The 21,129-nt window shown below is 48.7% G+C and overlaps 1 long non-coding RNA gene across 1 annotated transcript; it reads left to right on the forward strand.

Annotated features, from left to right (window-relative positions):
* The first annotated feature begins 9,471 nt into the window (after nucleotides 1-9,471).
* Nucleotides 9,472-12,113, forward strand: LOC107968373 (uncharacterized). The gene is made up of 3 exons (XR_001709470.2): nucleotides 9,472-11,439; nucleotides 11,604-11,709; nucleotides 12,006-12,113. It is a non-coding gene; the product is annotated as an uncharacterized LOC107968373 (long non-coding RNA).
* The last annotated feature ends 9,016 nt before the right edge of the window (nucleotides 12,114-21,129 follow it).

Genomic DNA, 21,129 nt, shown 5'->3' on the forward strand with positions numbered 1-21,129 from the left:
ATGCACATGGAAGTACTTGGCCCAGTGCCTGGCACCTGGTAGGTGCTCTGTAAATGGTAGCTGCTATCAGCTCTTATTCATGGCTTCATGTCTGTAAGCCTTATTTCCATGTGAGTCTGTGAACACCTCATGATGGGCTTGTGTGTGTCTGCCCATCTCTCACATGGACCACTGCAGTAGACAGTAGACAGTGATTTTTACCTCTCTGCCTGTTTTCCACCATCCAGTTCTAGCATTCCTTTTCTTGGGGAAACTCCCTGCTGTCATCACATAATCCTAGTGGGTTGTCAGTTAAAGTGCCCACTACTCCCACCCATCCCTATCCCACTGCCACTAAGTAGGCATGTGACTCAGACTGCACCAACCGTGGAACCCCATCCTCCAGCAACAGTGATTGGTCCAAGGGGTGGGCACATAACCTAAGCAGGACCAATCAGATTCTTTCCCTGGGATTGATATGTGGATGCTGGGAGGAAGAACCCCTCTTCCTAGTGGGGTGCAAAACTGGATGTTATGGTCCAAACCTGCTGACAAGCCATCTTTCCCACTCAATCTAGGAAGCTGAGCAAGGCAGCAGAGAGGAGAGGAATTTAGAGAGCATGCTAGCAGCATTGAGTCCCAGTTTTTGTTCTCATGGCCTTCACTCCTGCAGTTCTTCTTTCAGTCCGGTGAGCTGCAACAACATCCTACTCATCTATAAGAGCTGATAAATTCCTCATATTGCTCCAGTTCGTTTGGTGGGGTCTCTGTCTCGTGTAACCAACTGGAGCCTGACAGATGCACTCAGGAAATACTAAATGAGCTGACTAAATGATTGACTGAGTAATTGGGTTCCCAGATGGGGTAAGATGTCCCCAAATCCTGAAGCCAGAGGGTTGGGACCTGCTGCCCTGTGGCCATGGAGGGGAAGTGGGGCATTTGGGAGATTATTGCAACAGGCCAACTTGGATTTGGGCCCCAGCTTTGTCATTTGCTATCTGTGTGATCTCAGGCAAGTTACTTGCCCTCTCTGAACTTGAGATCCTTTGTCTATAAAATAGGCAAAGTACTAGTGACTGCCTAGGGTTGCTTTGAGGATGGAATGAGATAAGGAGCAAAAAGCACCAAGCACAGTGCCTGGGGTGTGGGGGTGAGGGAGCAGGAGTTGGAAGAATGGTAAGAAATGGTAACTGTTTTTATTTAGTCTGCAGTCTACTCTCTAATAGCACAGGACTGAGACTGGCATGCAGCTCAGGAGAGAACGAGGATTCAGTCTGCAAGCTAGATTCTCAGAAGCAATGGATCCTGACACCAGGGAAGCAGTGCCAGGGTGACAGTGGGCATGTTTGGGCTTCGAACAGATAATAGAGACAGTAGAGAGAGTCTACAGAGAGAAATGGAAGCACTGCCTAACACTTAGGCAGTAGAGTTGGAATGATAGGGCACCAATGCCAGCTTTTCCATTAACCATGTGACTCATTTAATCTTCCCAAGCCTAAGTTTCTCGTTCTGTAAATACCTTCCTGGTAGCTGTCTTGAGGACTAAATAAAACAGTTCATGTATCATGTTCAGCACAGGGCTTAGTAGGCGTTTGATAAATATTACCTATTATTATTGATATTGGGGGCTTAGGGAAATTTTCTAAACACAAAGGTTGGGATGAGTGGCAATCAGGTGGGATCAGAGGCAAACTTTTCATGACAAAGTCCCCAAATAAAGGAGTTATAGAGAATCATATCTGAATCGCCAAGGAAAGGCCATTTCAGAATGACAGGGTGACATATCTCCTTCTGTGGCTGGACAGTGTCGGGTTCACCCTGGGAAAGCCATGTCTGAGGACATTTCTGTCATCTTGCTGCCCACAATAATCTCCCCAGCTGAGTCAAGTTTCTCAAGAGTTTTCTACACTGACTCCTTCCACTTCCTCACTTCCCACTCACTCCTCAAACCTTGTAACCCGCGCCTGCTGGCACTGCATTGCTGGAATAACCCTCACTGTGCAGGACATTATCCTTGCTAAGACCAGCAGACACTTTTCTTCCCCTATCCAAGGCAGCGACCTTGGGGGACCTGACCCTGCTGAGCTTGTCTTACTTCCGGGTCCCCTGTCCTGTGTGGCCTCATGTCTCCTTTCTCTACTGATTCCCTTCCTGCCTCTCTGGCTGCTGCTTCTCAGTTGGCTTCAGGTGTTCATCTTCTTTCTCTGGCCCCTTAAAAGTTAAGTCCTCAGGGCCAGGCACGGTGGCTCATGGCTGTAATCCCAACACTTTGGGCGGCTGAGGGGGGTGGATCACGAGGTCAAGAGATCGAGACCATCCTGGCCAACAGGGTAAACCCCATCTCTACTGAAAATACAAAAAAATTAGCTGGGTGTGGTGGTGCGTGCCTGTAGTCCCAGCTACTCAGGAAGCTGAGGCAGGAGAATCACTTGAACCTGGGAGATGGAGGTTACAGTGAGCCAAGATTGCAACACTGCACTCCAGCCTGGTGACAGAGTGAGACTTCGTCTCAAAAAAAAAAAAAAAAAAAAAGCTGAGTCCTCGAGATTCTCGTCTAGACTCTCTTCTCACTCTATACACCTTCCGTAAGGGAGCTCTTCACACTCCCAAAAAGTTTTTGACTTCCAATTCACTGTCTCCAGAGGAGACCTTTCCAAAGCTTCAGATCATATTGCCACTTGCCTACTGGACAGTTCATAAGGTTGTCTTGCAGGCACCTAAAACTCAACATGCCCAAGTTGGAACCCATTACCTTTCCTCCAAATGTATCCCCTTTTGTCTTCCTAATTTCAGAGAATGTCAATGCCCTCTACTCCTCCATGCACGCCACAAACTTGTGATCGCACTAGAGTCAGAGCCAGAGTTAGAGCCACCCTAGAGCCAGAGCTCTTCCACATTTCTTCAGTTACTAAGTCCTGTTGCTTCCACCCACTTTATCTCCCTGTCGATAACCAGGCTCTTGATTGCACCCATGAGCCCCTGTATTAGCCAGCAGCCTCCTGATGGATCTGCCAATCTTCACACTTACCCTGTGAAGTCTGCTGTTGCTGTTGCTGGTACCAGCCTTCTGATCTACCCACTTATGACCATCCACAGCTCCCTGTCTCTATGAGGAAGTCCGGTCTCCCTAGTTTGGCGTCCACATCTTTCCAGGAGCCTGCCCTTGTCTAGCTCTCCAACCTCATCTCTATTGCCTCTTGCTCTCTGTGCCTCTGCCAGGCTGAGCTGCTTTCAGCTTTTTCCTCACCACCACCTTATACCTGCCCTCCTCTTTGCCTGGAATGCTCCTCTCCTCTCTCTTCTTGAGACCAACCCCCAGACCCTCCTGAAATATTCTTCCAGTGTGCAAGGTCCCTCCTCTGCACCACCCCAGAGCCCTCGTCCACCGCAAGTACAGTGTCTGCCACACTTCCTTGCCGTTGTGAATCCAGCTCTCTTCCACAGACCACATGCTGCTGGAGAGCACCTCCATGCCCTTGACATCCAGTAGAGCCAGTCAAAGTCAGTTCTCAAGGTATGTTTTGTAAACATTGAGTGACTCTCTCAAATAATTATTTATTTTGCATCTTTGTTAAACACACTATTTTAAAGATGACCCTAAGGTGGAAAAAACTGGAAGGAAGGGGCATGGCACATAACTCAGGGGTCCCCCCAACACGTACCCTGAACCTTAATGGCCTTCCCCAGAACTCTAACACTCAGACATCACTTTCCCCAGGAAAGACCTGTATGCAAAGCCCTGCTGTGTGACTTAGACCAAGCATATGCCCTCTCTGTGCCTCTACTTCCTCTTCTGAAAATGGGATGTTGGGGTATTACGGGAAGATGATATTTTGCAGAGTACTTTCAAAGAATCTTCAGTTAGCCTGCCACGGCATGGAAGAAGTATGCTGTTATCATTTCTGCCTGCCTTCTGGGGAATTTAGGCTGCCCATTACCCTACTCCCCATTCTCTTATCCTTAAATCTCTCTCTCTCACTTACTCTCTCTCTCTCTCTGTCTCTCCTGGTTCCTTCCCATCAGCATTTAAACTGGCTCTCTAAATTCTTTCATCTTACAAGTAAGATCCCACTTCCCTCTCCAAGTACTGTCTCGTCTTTCCTCTTTCCACAGCCAAACTCACGCCAAGAGTTGTCCCCATTCCCTGCCTCTCCTTCCCTGGCTCTCACTCATCCCTCTTCCTTGCAATCTGGCATCCGCCTCCACCACTCCCCTGAAAAGCCTTTAAATGCTAAACACACCCGTGACCTCTAAGATGCTCAATCCACAGGACACGTTTGAGCCCTGATCTGACTTGTCTTCTCACTGCATTTGGACATTCAGCCGCCTGTCCTCTCTCGGCGTCAGGGATGCCCAGCCTTCCTGGATTTCTGCAGGCTGCATGTTCATGGCTGGCTCTCAGCTTCCTCTGCCCACTTTCCACACTGCCCAACTTTGGATGCTGGAGTTGCTCAAGGCTCAGTTCTGGGTCCTTTGCTTTCTCATGTCTCTCTCTGCCTCCTCGGTTGTATATCCTTCTCTGCTGATTGCAGTTACTACCAATATGGCCACGAATCCCAAATCCACATCTCCAGCCCAGATTCTCCAATTCCAGACTCATGGATCCATCTTCATGTCTTCCGAGAAGCTCAGATTCAAAACTGACCTCAGGATAAACTCTTTGCTATGGTCTAAATGTGGTGTCTCTCAAATATTCGTGTGTTGGGACCTAATCCCCAGTGTAATAGTATTAAGAGATGGGGCCTTTGGGAAGTGATTAAATCATGAGGGCTCCACCTTCACAAATGGGATTAGTGCCCTTGGGAGCTGGCTTTCCCCTTTCACCACGTGAGGATGGAGAAGGTACCATCTCTGGCGAGCAGGCCCTCACCAGACACTGAATCTGCTGGCATCTTGATCTTGGATTTCCAGCCTCCAGAACTGTGAGCAATGAATTTCTTTTGTTTATAAATTACCCAGGCTAAGGTATTTTGTTGTAGCAACAGAAATGGACTAAGACACTCTTCTTCCCCATGTTCCCTACCTCAGCCACTCTTACCAGAACTCTGTGAGTCTGCCATTATATCTTCCTCCCCTCTCTCCTGCCTGCCTCAAATCCACCTCCATTTGCTCATTCTCCTCCTGAAGATCCCTCCTGTCTCAATTCTCTGCTGCTACCACCTTTGTCTGAGCACCTGCATCTCAACCAGACAGTGAAACCCCCAGACCCCACCATGTGCTCTCTGGTCCTCTTCCATATATTCTTCTCATAGGAGCACAGTATTCTTAAAAATCTTGGAGTGTGACAGTCTAACATATCATTCTCCTGCTCCAAACCTCTCACGATTTCACATCTTCCAAGCCCCAAATTCTCACCACGTTCACAAGGCCCTGAGGTCTGGCTCCCGTGGCTCTCTCCTGTGCCCCTCTTTCCTCACTTTCATTGCTCTCTGCCCTTCAGTCACTCCAGCCTGCCTTCAGTGCCTTGGATGTGCACATTTTTTGCCTCTTGACTCTTTTTTTTTTTTTTTTCACATGCTGTTTCCTCTGCCTGGGGCACTCTTGCTGCTTCTTCACCTAGCTAACTTCCACTCACCCTGGAAGACTTGACTTAAATTTCAAGCCTCCAGAAAGCCATCCCCCAGGGGGATGTCCTCCTACCCATTATTTGTCACAGCATAACACTTACATTTCCTGCTAGAATGTATATCCCTTGAAGTGACTACAATATGAAGTGACTGCAATACAGTTGCTCAATGAATACAACTGATGGAGTTCAGGGTAGTTAAACAACTTGCTTGAGGTCGCACAGCTCATTAGCAGCAGGTCTCATCTTAAACCCTTCTAGACTATTTTTTATGCCTCTGCCATGGGGCACCACCACACACAAATTCTTGTCAAAACAGTAAGCACACTTTATTGTAGCTGTGTGTTCAATGGCCCATCTTCCCCACTAAGCCGTAAGCTTCTAAAGCAGAGGCCATGCTGTCTTGTTTATTCTTGTGTCCCTCACTTTTAGCTATGCATCTGGAGTGTTCTGGGGATGGAGAACTATGAATGCTTGTTGATGGACTCTCTGGTGATGAGTCCCCCAGATTTGTTTCCAGGTCTGACTTCCTACCAAGCACCAATCTTATTCATTAGCCCAGCTATGGATTGTGTTTCCTTTGAATTTTCATTCAAAGTTAACTCTTTGGAAGTAACTTTTATTAAAAAAAGAACAAATCAGTGAATAATGGAGGGAAGCACACAGGAAATAAGACAAAAAGCGTAAAACACAAGATGCTAGAAAAGGTTGAGGCACAGAAGTTCAGCTCCATATAGAATCTGTGCCAAGGCCGGATGCGGTGGCTCACGCCTGTAATCCCAGCACTCTGAGAGGCCAAGGCAGGTGGATCATCTGAGGTCAGGAGTTCAAGACCTGCCTGGCCAAGATGGTGAAACCCATCTCTACTAAAAATACAAAAATAGCCAAGCCCCTGTAATCCCAGCTACTCAGGAGGCTGAGGCAGGAGAACCCTTGAACCTGGGAGTGGGAGGTTGCAGTGAGCCAAGATCTCACCACTGCACTCCAGCCTGGATGACAAGAGAGAGACTCCATCAAAAAAAAAAAAAAAAAAAAAAAAAAAAGAATCTGTGCCAAGTTATCCACAAGTCACTGTCCCCCACCCAATTCTGCCCTTTTGGTTCTTGAACCAATCTCCCACCTCCGACTCCCAACCCTCCTACCCCATTCTCTGAGCTCAGTCCTGGTTAGGTGATACTTCCTACTCTTTGGAAGGCTTCCTTGGGCAAACTCACTTCCTATTCATGCCCTAGTTGGCAAATCTGGGAAAATACTTCTAAAAGGCTTGGGGTCTGTCTTAGTCTGTTTTATGTTGCTGTAACAGAATACCACAGACTGGATAATTTATTTTAAAAAGAAACTTATTTTTCACAGTTCTGGAGGATGATAAGTCCAATACCAGGGTGCCAGTATCTCTTGAGGCCTTCTTGCTGCGTCATCCCATACTGGAAAGCAAGAGGTTGAAAGAGGCCAAGAGAGATTGAACTTGAAGCCTCAAGCCCTTATATAATAAGCATGAATCCATTTGTGAGGGCAGAGCACTCATGACCTAAACACCTCCCATTAGGCCCCATTTCCCAACACTATTGCATTGGGGACTAAATTTCCAAGACATGCTTCTTGGGGGACACATGTAAACCGTAGCACATCATTGATGGGGAAACAAAGGCCCAGTGAGAGTTAGAAATGGACAATGGAGTTCTGTGTTTATCCCACAGACATGGGTTATGCTAGTGCTGGCTGAGCCTGTCTGCGCTTTCCCCCAGAGAGCTATGTGACCTTGACTGGGCTATTTACACCCCTCTGGATATGGAAGGAGAGGAGCAGAGGGCTCGAGGCTGGACTGCTGGGGAGTGAGGGTGGTGGCGGCTGAACTGACTGGGAAGGAAGCTGGCAAGACTGAGGCTGAACTCAGGAGGAAGGGCGGGACAAGGGAGCCAAGGCTGGACAAGAACAGCAGGTTCTTGTCAAACACACAATTTAATTCTGAGGCTGTATTCCTTGTGCCTGGGAGATTTTCAGCTTGCAATAGTGTCATTTACAGATGGATTTGCAGCGGCGAATTACAAGTTTGTAAGCAACAGCTTCTCTGACGCCTTGAAGAAAAAAAAGCCTTATCCCTCTGCAAATTATAAATTCATAACTAACAGTGTTATCCAACTGAATGCAAAACAAATTCATTACCAACTACATTATTCCATTGAATACCAAGTGAATGAACTTCACAGGGCTTTGTGCAGATCGGGGACATGTTGGGAGATGGGAACGAAACAGCACTCCCCTACTTGCCTCTCCTTTGTGTCCTTTCAGGCCCAGAAGGTGGGCAGAACTGGACAGATGTACGCTGCTTGAATTAAAAGGTCACTCGAAGTTATGATGGCGATGGTGGCGATGGTGATGATGATGGTGCTGGTGGTGTACCAAAACCAATGACCACACTGCGATTGTGTGTGTACCTCTTATATGATTATTAGGATTGCTGTGGTGACATCTTAAGACACTATCTTGTGAAGGCTTACATGCCTAAGTCCCTGTGAGTGGCAGGACACCCCTGAAAAGGGGGATCACCTCCTGTCGTTCACCATGCAGGAAGATGTGGGTCCTCTGAGCTTCTCGTCAGAGTGAGAAGATGGGGCTAAATTTAGGCATTCGAGCAGGGATTCCCTGTGTCTCCTCAGGACGTTGCTCTCTTGGGATCAGGCTTCAAAGTGCTGAGACATCTAGATAGAAGCTTCTGGGTGCTGGGTATCAAGACAGTGCCCACAGTGTGCAAACAGCCTGGGGTCTATGGGAGAGGACATAGGCCACATTTTGTAACCCAGATTCTTCACTTCCCTCTGACTTTATGATGTATTCCCCATTTGTGGTCCCTGATATTTACTATTTTTCTTTTCTGTCTCTTTTAGAAAATTAGAAGATACAAATAAAACTAACAAATATATAAGTCATCCCTAATTTTTTTTCCACCAGAAAGAACCACTTTGGGGTGGATCAGACCTGAAACTTGGCCCCTTTTCCAATTCTCACAGAAAAATCCTTCATTCAGAAACTCTAAGCATTCAGTTGACTTGACTGAAAATTTGATATGGGGGAAAAGAAGAAATGGTTCATACTGTAGCCACACAAACAATTTTAATTATTTACTTATATTTTTTGTAGAGACGGGGGTCTCATTATGTTTCCCAGGCTAGTCTTGAACTCTTGGTCTAAAGCAATCCTCCCTCCTCGGCCTCCCAAAGTGGTGAGATTACAGGCGTGAGCCCTGGGGCCCAGCCACAAAAGCAATTTTGGAGAAAGAGCGATGATCTGGGAAATTAAAAGGCCTTCCCCCACTCCCCACCTCACTAGGCATTTTTCTTGGCATCTGCACCATCTCCTCCATGCTAACTTCTTTGGCTCTCCCTTCTCCTCTGATCATCTCACCTTTCTCTGCCGTCTTCCTCAGGAGCAAAAGGAATTCCTCTCCTTGTCTCATGCTGAGTGGTTTGCAATCACTGTATGTCTAGATAGTTTACCAAAGTTTTTTTTTTTTCCCAAAGACAGTTTTCCATCTAAGAAGAATTTTGATGCCAGGTGTGAAAATATTTTCATCTTGTTTCGTGAAGACATTACACTTTTAGAACTAGAGGATAATTTTATAAATGCTGATATGAAACCTGCTTTTGCTTATAACAATATAGAGTCAGCATATTTTTATGTCAATAGGCAAATCTATATTTTCTGTTTTAATGCCTGCATATTAATCCATATAGTTTCTTTAAACAATCTCTTTTTTTTTGCTATACATTTAGGCTGTTTCCAATGATTGTTATTATAACATCCACACATCATCTTTGCAAATTTATCTAATTATTGCCTTATGATAACTTCTTAGAAGTAAGATTTCTGAGAATGCACTTTTCAAAGATTTTTCTTGTATTGTTCAGCTACTCTTCAGGAAGTTCGTGCCAGTTTATATACTCTCATCAGTTGTTTAATATTATCCACTTACTATGAATGCTGTAGCTCTATCTCAGCTGTGCCTTGAGGTGTTAAAGAAAGAGCTCCTAGGGCCAGTTTGGTGGCAACAATAGCCAATTAGTGTGAGATTATCCAAAGGATACAGAATCCCAGGGAGCAAGAATGGGGGCCGTGAGGTCCAGCTGCTTCACTCTATGTAGGTTCTTTTATGGCCTCTCTTGAAGGATTTGAAACTGATTGCTTGATTTTATGAAAGAACACATTATTTCCCTCCAAATGATGGTGGTGGAGATGAGTGCATGGTCATGATGATACCAATGTGTGGTCATGACAGTGTGATATTGATGAGGGTATGGACAATGGTAGTAACAGGTTAACAGTGGTTCTGACGGTGAGTGCAGTGCCAATGATGGAGATGGTGGTGGTGCTGCTGTTGACAATAGGATGGCAGTTATGGTGGTGGTAGTGGTGACAATGTTGGTGGTGATGACTTATGATGGTGGTAAGAATGGTGATGGTAACTGTGGTGGTAATAGTGAGTTCAGCACTGATAAGGGAGATGGTGGTGGTGGTACTGACAGTAGGGTGGTAGGAATGGTGGTTGTGGTCACAGCCATGTTGCGATGGTGGTTAAGAAGGTGGTGAGAATGGTGTTGACAGTTGGTGATGGTAGAAATGGTGGTGTGGCATTGACTGTGGGATGGTGGTGACAATGGTGAGAAGATGTGACAGTGGTGAGGGGCAGCGTGATAGAAGGGGGATGGTGGTGGTTCACGATAGTGGTGAGTGGAGTTGGTGCTGATGGGAAGCCTGGTGCTGATGGTAGTGCTGGGGTGTTGTGGAAATAGAAAGGTGAAAGTACATAGATGATGGCGAAGGAATGCAATACAGGATTAAAATAGATACAAAGGGAGAGAGAGGTTGTCTTAGGAATGTGAATAAAGGAAGCAGCATATTCTAGACCTAGAACAGCGAGGAGACCCACTGGCCAGAGGGGATGGTGGGGGAGACGTGCAGCAGGAATGGGTGCTGGGAAGAGTCCTAGAAGTAGTGAGAAGAATGTGGACTCCAGGAGGGCAGCACGGGGAGGCATTCTGGGTCCTGGGAGGGATATGTCAGAGCCAATTGGCCTGCTAGAGAAGAAATGATGAGGATTTGATTTCTTCTCTAGCAGGATGAGGAGCTGGCTGTTGGCCCTCATGCTGGCCTCAAATGGAGGCAGAAAGTAGGCTAGGCCCTCTCCAGTGCAGGCAAGTGTCCCAGGCATGCTGGCAGCATGGAGGAAGCGGGTGTGAAGGGCCTTCAGTAGCTGAGCCAACCTTAGAATGCATGGGCATGGGGAGAGGTAAAATACCCTGTGCTCTTGTACCAGCTGTACCTGGCAGCTCCTACTCTAACCTTTGCTTGAGAGGGAGAAGGGTCTGAAGCAGGGACCCAGAGCTCCAGCTCCCTTCTCTCCCCCGGCTCCCTGCCTCTCAACAGCTCCCTGAATCTCCAGTAGGCAGTTTTTGTTCAGTAGAATTGCCTGGATTCAGAGCCCCTTCCCCGCCTTTCCAGGTATAGCATGAAGCTGTTTGGTGTGTATACAAAGCTGCAGGATTCACTCTTCCGGGGCACAGATGCCTGAGAAACTTCAGAGAGGCAGAAGGCGTTTGTCTGAGCAGCCATCATCTGGGCATCAAGGGGTTAACCCATCCCTGAGGGCTGGGCCAGGTCTTTTCCTCGGACTGGGCCCCGCCCTCCGGTTCCTCCATAGAAGCCACTGGAGTCAACTAGGAGCTCACTTTGTGGGAGGGAGAATCGTTTTTTTCTCTTATTTGAATGGTGCTGGTGACCTCACAAGGTTTCCATGGTGACAAGACCAAAGGAGCCAGGGGGACTTGGTGAATTAGGCCAAACAAACCCACCTCCAAGAGTCTTCTTCCAGACTCCAGCCTTGAGGATGAGGACTCCAGGTAATCAGTGAGGTTGCTGAAGAGGGAAGGTTGGGGGCTGGGGACATGCCAGGCCAGGACCTGCAACAGAAACCCCCGCCCCACCTTTCCTTTCTGTGCCCCACCCCGTCCTGCCTGAAAAGTTGCTTTCCATGAGGGCTTGGTGCTGAGTGTGGCCCCCACAGGGATGTCTGTGTGGTCACAGAGTACCTGTGGGAGGGCAATTCTGACCCCAAGGTAGGAAGCAGTGATCCGGTAATTCCAGGCACCAAGGCAGATAAAAAGACCAAGGTAGGTGAACAGCAGAATAGAGGCCTGGGTGTGAAAGGAGAAAGCCATGAACGTCTGGTTGGGAGTGGGAGCCCTGCTCTCTGAAGCTTGGCTTTCTCAGGAGCAGCTGGGGGCTGGAGCTTGGGAACACAGGATCATGGGATCCAAGTGACCAGGGTTTGAAACCAGGCATAAATAATGCCTGCACTCTATGGTTGTGGCCTACATGGGACATCACAGGGAAAGCACCGAGTAGGTGCTCAATATGTGTTTGTTTCCTCCCTCCTTCCCTTCCTCTCCTCTACACCACTCAACAGCCACAGCCTCCTCAAGAAGTTTGAAGTTTGCATTGAACTCATTAATTTCCAGCTTTTGGCCGGGCGTGGTGGCTCATGACTATAATTCCAGCACTTTAGGAGGCCAAGGTGGGCGGATCACCTGAGGTCAGGAGTTTGTGACCAGCCTCACCTACATGGTAAAGCCTCGTCTCTACTAAAAATACAAAAATTAGGCGGGCATGGTGGTGGCCACCTGTTATCTCAGATTCTTGGGAGGCTGAGGCATGAGAATCGCTTGAACTTGGGAGGTGGATGTTGCAGTGAGTGGAGAACATGCCACTGTGCTCCAGCCAGGGCAACAGAGCGAGACTCCGTCTCAAAAAGAAAAAAAATTCCAGCTTTCAACTATTTGATCCTCACATAATTCAATGTCTAAAATATTGTACTCCTACATATTGTCCTAAAGTTCTACCATGAAAGCTCCAACCATTGCTTTGCATGAAATCTCCTTGTAAATGGCAACATCTTATCTGGAAGTAATTGTCTTTTCCCTGGACAGGGGCAGTTGTATGAGTGGATGGGGAGCAAATGGGGTGGGATGGGGTGGGAGGGTAGACGGGGGGAATGACTGATGTCTTGTTTGTTTGATTTTTGTTTTTTCTTTTTCTTTTTCTTTCTTCTCTTCTCTTCTCTTCTCTCCTTTCCTCTTCTCTCCTCTCCTCTCCTCCTCTCTTCTCTTCTTCTCTTTTCTTCTCATGCAGATGGGGCCCATGAGTGAGGAGGACAAGAGAGAAAGGAGAAGTTTGGGTGGAAATCCCAGAGATTGTTCATCATGTGAGAGGAGCCGTGCATGCATTTCATGCCATACTCACAACATGGATGGAGAAAAAAAATCAAGCTTCACTTTCTAAGAATGGCCCTGGGGGCACTGCATCTAGTGCCTGTGCATCTGCAGACCTGCCGGATGCCTCCAGGGGAATCATGCCTCCCCAAGCAAGAAAGGGCCCAGTTGCCAGGAGCCTGGAGGCAGAGAGCTGAGGAGCCAGACCCTGACATCAGAATGGAGCTCAAAGGTTGGCTGGGTGTGACTCTGCCGGGGACAGCTTCTCTTGGGAAATCTACTTTAATGAATCCAGAGGAGCAATTTGTAATCAGCCCATCAGATGTTCAGCGACACTTAGCTGGAATCTCGTTGCTGGACTCTGTGCCCCGCAGTGGATGACAGTTCTCCATCAGGGTCTGCAGTCCTCTACCCTGGACTTGCTGCATCCTGGAGCCCCCAGCAGTCAGATACCGGCTCTCAGAACTGCCTGCATCCCATTGGCCTGAGCTGCTGTCTGCCAGGGCTGCTGGTAACCAGGCCCACAGGGTTGGATATTCCCCCAACAGGGCAGCTCCCAGTCCAAGCCCAACTGTTACCAGCCCAGAAAGATGTTTCAGGATACCCCTTTCCTCCCCACTTCCCTGCTCTCTGCAGCTCCAGCTGGTGCACCCCATCTTTCTCTCCCCCTCCTTGCTAGGCTGGGCCCTAACAGGAGACCTTTGAGGTGGTTGGGCTTGTTCTGTAACCTTGAGTACCCTTGAGCTACTGCCTCACTCCATTCCTCACTTTTCTTCTTCTTAAGGTTTCTAATTGGATTTTGCCAGTGTATTTATTTCAAAACTGGTCATCTTACTGACCTCGCTCATAGTCTCTTATTAGTTTTCTAGTTGATTCTCTTGAGTTTTCTGGATAAACAATAATATCATGTACAAATAATGATGGCAATTTCTCCTCCTTTCCAAATGTTGTGTTTCCTTTTGTGTTTTAATGTACTCTTGCCTTGGCTAAAACTTCCAAAACAATGTAAAATAATTGTGTTAATAGCAGGCTTTCTCATTCCACCCTGACTAAAATATGAATGACCCTGGCTAGGTGTTTTATTGCTAAGAATGATGTTGACGGTTGGTTGCAGATAGGTTTTTTAAATTATTATTATGCCAAGGAAATGTTCTTTTATTTTTATTTTACTAAGGGTTTTCAGCAGAATGGATATTCAGTTCTGTCAAATGAGTTTTTGATGTCAGTTAAGATGATCACAAAACTATTTCCTTTCTGGTAATTGACATGATTAATTATAGGGGTGGATCTTCTGATATGTAAATGTCATCACTTCTAATGTAGACATCTTTGAATTGGGGAAGAGATCCATTGCCGGGGAGAATCTGTATTGGTTGGATCTGTATTGTGCTGAGTCCCATGAATGTGAACTCATAACTTTTCCCTCATCACCCCCTAATCCAGGATGGCCTGTCAGGCAGGAGCACTGTGACGCCTAAGGGCTTGAGCTGGAGCTCTGGAGAGCTGGATGGGGTGTCAGCTTGTCCCAGGGTGATCTTTCTAAAGTCCAGTCCAATCACATGACTCCTTTTAGTGGCTCCCCATTGCCTTCAGCAGGAAACTCGAGCTTCTGTGTGCATTTTCCAGGCCTCTTACAACTGGCCTCTGTCCACACCACTTATCACCTCCAATCTCTCACCTAGAACCATATAGGACCAGAACTCCTGGAAGGAGGCTCCCCCACATCTCCTATGCCTCCGGCCCTCTCACTTGGCTGCTCTCCTGCCTGGAATGTCCTTTCCACCTTCCTTCCCAGGCAGGACTTACCAGTCCCTGCTCCTCCGACCCCACAAAGCTCGGTTACTGCGTCATTGCTACTTACCAGGAGGAGGTTAGTTTCTATGTTCACCTCTATCTCTAGAAGCCCCAGGAGGTTGAGGACCTGCCTGATCCACCCCTATCTCATCTCCCAGCCCAGTGTCTGCCCCATCACAAATGTTGCTTAATCAGCCCTAGGTCAAACATTTTGTTCACACTCATGGACCACCTACTTGACCCACCGCCTGTGACCTGCAGGGTTCGCTGTCCCAGTGGTGGGCACTGAGAGGCCCCAGTCGCAGGCCTCACAGGTGGCTGCAGCTCCCTGGAGCCTCTTTAGAAAATGCAGTCGGCCTTGTTTCCTCCTCAGAAACAACGACTTAGCACAGCATCCGGGCCCCAGGGGAGAGTGTTCCCCCTTCAAAAGCTGCTGCCATTGGAGATGCAGGAGAGGAAGCCAAGTGGGCCCAGGAGGGACCAGATGATTCGAGGTAGATGGGAGGGAGTGAGCAGGAGGGGCTCTGATAGGCTGCATCCCTCGGGGTTTCCTGCACATCCCAGATGCTGGCACCTGCTCTGGGCCTGGGCCTGGCAATAGCTCTGTGTCTGGCTCTCCACCGGGCCTTGGGTGCATCCCCTGATTCCCCCAGGGTCTTCTCACCCGACTCTCCATGGGATCCATTTTCAACTCTCTGTGTTCCCCCAACTACTAGGCAGCCAGCTAGAGTCCTTACCTCTTCAGAAAAGCTGATACTAGTTAAGCATCCCAAGTCTGAAAATCTGAAACCTGCAATACTCCAGAATTTGAAACTTTTTGAGCGTGGACATGATGCTCAAAGGAAACGCTCATCAGAGCATTTCAGATTTGGGATTTGGAGATTTGGGATGCTTAACCAGTAACTATTTGTAAATATTCCAAAATCTGAAAAAAAAATCCCCAATCGGAAACACTTATGATCCTAAGCATTTTGGATAAGGGATGTTCAACCTGTATCAAATGGAGGGCTGCTTGGCTGCTAAGCCTGGGGTGGGACAGGAGCAGCCCAGACCTGCCCCTTCTTTTTTGCCAAGCAATCCTGAGTTACACAACACATTCCTGGCTACAATATAATAAGAGGTTAGGTGACATGACTTCAAGGGCATCGGAGTTGGGTTGTGGAGTCTGGCAGACCTGGGTTCAAATTCTAGCTCCACCTCTTGCTAACTGTGTGATTTTGGGCAAGTTACTTAGCCTCTCTGAGCCCCAATTTCTTCATCTGTGGAACAGAGTACCTACCTATGGAGGTGTTTGTGAGGATTACATGAAATGACTGACTGACTATAAAGCACTTAACACAGTGCCTGGCACGTAGTCGGAGTTCAATGTACATTAGCTGTTTTATAAGTTACAGGTCAGCACAGGCTGGGCCATAGCTGTCGCTTCATACACCTTTGTCCCCCATGCATGGGTGGAGAAACTGAGGCCCAGAGAGGAGCGGGACATCACATCGCTGCATCCCCTTCATCAGCCTGGGCTGACACCTACTGAGGAGCTCTCTGCTGTAATGGTTTGAATCACAATAAACCTGATGGATGGAGTCTTGGATCTTGGGCTTGCCTTCTGCACAGCCTGGCACCCTCTTATTTAACAAACCTTTACATTGCACTAAATGCCAGGAACAGTTATAAGCCCTTTATACGTATAATAACAATATTATGCATATTAACCTTAATCCTTCTAGCAAACCCATGAGAGAGATACTATCATTATCCCCATTTTACAGATGAGGGAATGGAACAGTTCGAGGGCTTGCCCAAGGTCACACGGCTAGCAAGTGGGAGGACCACTATTCGCCAGCAGGGATGCCATTGACAAGGTTTCCACCCTGAGGTGAACATAGCCTGGGCTCTGTGGTGTGATCATCGCAGGGTGATCTGGGGTGTCTGGGGCACCTGAAGCCTGTCTTCTCCCTGCACCTTGATGCTCGGGTGGAGGAGGCATTTTGGAGGGGACTTGGTGGCCTGTGACTGGGCACAGCGGGAGCATCTGCTTTGTCCTATTAATGCTATTCACTAGATGCCACATCTCAGGCCACAGCAGGTATTTCCCTCGAGAAAGGACAGTGAAAACTTGGAACAGAAGAGCTTTTTATTATTCAGAATAACTGCACTATTTAATTTACTATTAATAATAGCTCTTGAGTCAACCTTCTCCTGAAGAGAAGTGAGAACTGAAAGGATGTCCCTCTCTTCTCTCCCCTCCTCCCTCCCTTTCTGCCTCCTTACTTCGGAATGCTGTGAACTCAGTCACGAATGATTGAGCTGTTTTGGGGGTAGGAGTGGGAGAAATGGAGGCCCAGCTCATGCAGCGAGCCTGGTTACTCCTCCTCCCTGCAGAGCCTTGCTCTGCTGCTCCTCGGGGGTCCCTGGAGGCCACGACCCATCTGCTGTCAGATCCCTCTGGGAAAGAGGATGACCTGTCCTCCTAGGCTGGGCTGGAGGCTAGAGGCCAGGAGGCTGTTTCAGCTGCAGCAAAGGGAAGGCTGCATTCAGCAATCCTTGCCCTCCTTGTCCTGAAGGCAGGAGTGTGTGTGCTGAAATAAGAAGATGGGGATCCCGTCAGAGGCCCATCTTCTGCCCTCTGCATCCAGCGAAGGGCTCAGCGTTAAGAAGGAGCACGTCCAGAGAGGACAACAGCCAGGAATGAGACTTGAACCCAAGCCAGGGGAGGAGAATTTGGTTTGGAGTTCAGAAGAGTTGGGGGACCGAGAACTGCTTTCAAAGAACCTGAGGGATTTGGTTCTTCATCTACAAGCCCTCACTGAGGGCCTGCTCTTCCAGGTGCTGGGAACATGTGAAGCCCCCAGAGGGGCAGAGGCAATGAGATATAACTAATGCTACTGTAAGGCAGTGCTCCAAGGGCAGGACCACCATGTCCGGTGAAGTCCTAGGAGGTGAGGACTTGGCTTGCCTCATTCAGAGCTAAATGGGCCTCCTGGCTCCCTGAGGCAAAGGATATAGATGGTCTTCTAGGGTTCACTTTATCCCTTGGGCATTTATTCAAGACGTCACCCACGCTCCTGGCATCTACATCCTTGACTCTGCCTCCTGTGTTGGGGCCCTGTGGGATCTCAGGTGTGTCAGGTGGCCCACTGGGGCTGACCTTCCAGAAGATAGAGGCCTGTTTCTCTCTTTCTCCTAACTACCCAACTGTGCAGAGCTAGAGGACAGTGGCTGTCCCCACAAAGGTCTCTCACGGCTGCAGACCAGCACCCCGTCCACCTCCTCTCACCCCTGGGACATAGCCAACCAGCCTGCTCTCCTCTTGTCAATCTCCTCACACCCTGCCCATCTGTAGAGTGGGCTGAATCCTAGATATCCTTAGGTGATTGAAGAGCGCTTTCTAACACTCTGGTGCGGGGTGGTTTCGGTCTGGCTTTCCGAACGTGCCAGAGCTGGGTTCCACATACCTGCATGCACATACACTCCTAAGCACACACGCTGCCTCCACGCATCCCAGCTTTCATTGTGAGGGCCCCACTCTTTATTCAAGGAGCGGTCTCGGGTGTCTGAATGGAGGCTTGAAGGCTCCGTCTTTGCAATTAACACGCTGCTGCAGTATTATTAGCCTCTGATAGGCAGGTCTGCCTTTGCCAGAAACTATAAATATGTGGGGCCAATGACTCAGCAAATCTGTTGCTATTTTTCTTGCAGGTCCGTGTGGATCTGTGTCTGTGTACACCATGGCCCCATCTCCCAGCAGCTCCCATGGCTTGTATCCATGGAAACGCAGTCCTCCCCAACTATGGTTCTCTGCTGACAAACCCTGGGAGTCTCCCCAGCCCCCTACCAACCTCGGAGAAGGAGCGTGGACCACACAGGCTCCAGCCAGCAGGAGGGCGGCACTGTGGAGGAGGTGGCCACTTTCTCAGTTGCTTCGAAGGGCCAGGCAAGGCCAGGCCTCCAAGACCTTCCTCCGCGGGTCTGTGGTCAAGGCCTTGTCACCTGCTTAAGGGGAGCGGCCTGTTGAGAGCCCTCACTGAGGCCCTGGGCCCTGGTGGGATTCAGTTGGCAGGGCAGTCCCTGAGGGCTGTGGGCAGTGTGGCAGGGGAGCGGGGGGAGGGGTTACTGCCCTCACGAGTGGGGAGCACTAGCACTTGGGAGAGGGAGGCTGGTGAGTAGGGAGAGGGCCAGTGGCAGTGAGGTGGGGGAAGGGGATGTGCAATGTGGGATTAAATCTTGGAGCCTTGGCCGGGCGCCGTGGCTCATGCCTATAATCCCAGCACTTTGGGAGGCTGAGGTGGGCAGATCACCTGAGGTCGGGAGTTCGAGACCAGCCAGACCAACATGAAGAAACTCCGTCTCTACTAAAAATACAAAAAAATTAGCCAGGCGTGGTGGCACATACCTGTAATCCCAGCTACTTGGGAGACTGAGGCAGGAGAATCGCTTGAACCTGGGAGGCAGAGGTTGTGGTGAGCCGAGATCGTGCCATTGCACTGCAGCCTGGGCAACAACAGAGAAACTCCATCTCAAAAACAAAACAAAACAAAAAAAACAACAAATCTTAGAGCCTTGGCTGTGTCAAATAAGCTGTGGGATAGAGGAAAGAGCATGGCCTTTGAGTCCCTCCCTCTGTCCCTCCTTTCCTTCCACAAACATTCGCATTTGCTTCTTCTGGACCAGGCTCTATGCTGGATGTGAAGACCCAGAGATGTTTCAGAATTAGACTCTTTCTCCTCAACGACCCACGATCTCGGGAGAGAAGACAGATTCTTCATCAAGTCAGAGAGCTCAGGGGTCCTGAAGGTCAGGACGGTTGTCTGTATCAGAGCAGTGGGGCACAGGAGGGTGGTCAGAGAGGCCTCCTAGGGAGCTGCGGCCCAGGGGGCAGGCCAGGAAGATGAGGCAATGTGTGGGACGACTGGCAGGAGGCAAGAGAGGGCAGCGCCGGGAGCCGGTGGGTGACAGACTCACGCACTGGAGTTCTAACTCTGGCTCCTGTTGGCGGTGCTCCCTGGAGAAAGCCACCTAAGGTCTCTGGTGTGTAAAATGGGAAATGGCAATACCTACCTCATGGGCCAGGATGAGGATTAAATAAAACATCTGGCCCCTCATGCAGCATTTATTGTATTCATTCTATGCCGGGGCTGTCCCATGCCTTTTGCTTTCCTCCCTACAGGGTCTCTGTCTCTTCATCTGTCAAATGAGGGAGCTGGGCCAGATGATGTCTAGAGCCTCTGACATTCCCTGTCCTCAGTTTCCCCATTTTTGAAATAGGAAGAAGAATCTTTCAACAGGCTCCAGAAGTGAAGGAATGGATCGTGGAATCAATAGATATTTACTAAGAGCAGCTTGGGACAGGGCGCAGTGACTCATGCCTGTAATCCAAGCACTTTGGGAGGCCAAGGTGGGAGGATTGCTTGAGCCCTGGAGTTTGAGATCAGCCTGGGCAACAGCAATCAAAAAATCAAAACGCCGGGTGTGGTGGCATGTGCCCGTAATCCTAGCTACTCGGGAGGCTGAGGTGGGAGGGTGCTTGAGCCTGGGAGGTCAAGGATGCAGTGACCCCAGTGAGCCATGATTGCACTACTGCACTCCAGCCTGGGTGACAGAGCAAGGCCCTGTATGTTCAAAAAAAGAAAATATAAAAAAATAAAAGAAAAAGAAAAAAGCAGCTTGCTTTTCCCCAGCTTAGGGAAAGCAGAACCCAGACAGATGTCACCACTGCTACCTCTATGGGATGTGGAGGAGCAGGACACCCAGCACTCCCAATGTGGCCGGAGAGGCCCAGTGTGGTCTGCAGCCATGGAGCAGCGACTTTGGGTGTCTCGTGTCGCTGCTCTGCTGCTTTCTCTCTTCCTGTGTCTTGTCTGTCTTGGGTAAGGAAGGACTTGCTCAAGGCCCTGGGATCTGATTTCTAAGGACCATCTTGTCCACCAGGGACCTCCAGACCCTTAAATCCTTGTACTCAAAGCCCTAGGGAAGCTGAGGATCAGGCTGAGGATCTGAAATTATTAACACTGCTTTGTCATATCATAGTGGAGTCTCACACTGAGCCTCTGAGGTAACCCCTATTGCTATCTCCATTTTGCAGGTGAGGAAACTGGGGCTCAGAGAGTTTAGGGACTGGCCCAAGGTCACCCAGATGCAATGGCAGGACCAGGATTTCAATCCAGGTCAGCATGACTCCAGCCCCATGTTCTTTCTGGGGCTCTGTACCCACCCTCTGGAACTCTGGTAAACCTCCTGAATCCATCGGGAAAGTAAAGGAGATATAAATAGCATGTGGGATTGTGAAGTGAAAAAAGCAAGTTGCAGAACAATACCTGCAGGATTATTGCAGTCATGTAAAAGAACTACTTGAAATGATGCATCTATATAATGAGATAAATGCACAGAAGCAGGTCTGGAGGGAGATCTATCCTGGGTTGAATGGTATTCCCCTCTGGGTAGAGTTCAACATATTTCAGAATTGGTTAAGTTTTTATTACAATGAGAATGTATTTATGTACTACTTGTGCAATAACAACCTCCCTCTCCCAT

Source organism: Pan troglodytes, chromosome 16, assembly GCF_028858775.2.
Source record: "Pan troglodytes isolate AG18354 chromosome 16, NHGRI_mPanTro3-v2.0_pri, whole genome shotgun sequence".
NCBI lineage: Eukaryota > Metazoa > Chordata > Mammalia > Primates > Hominidae > Pan > Pan troglodytes.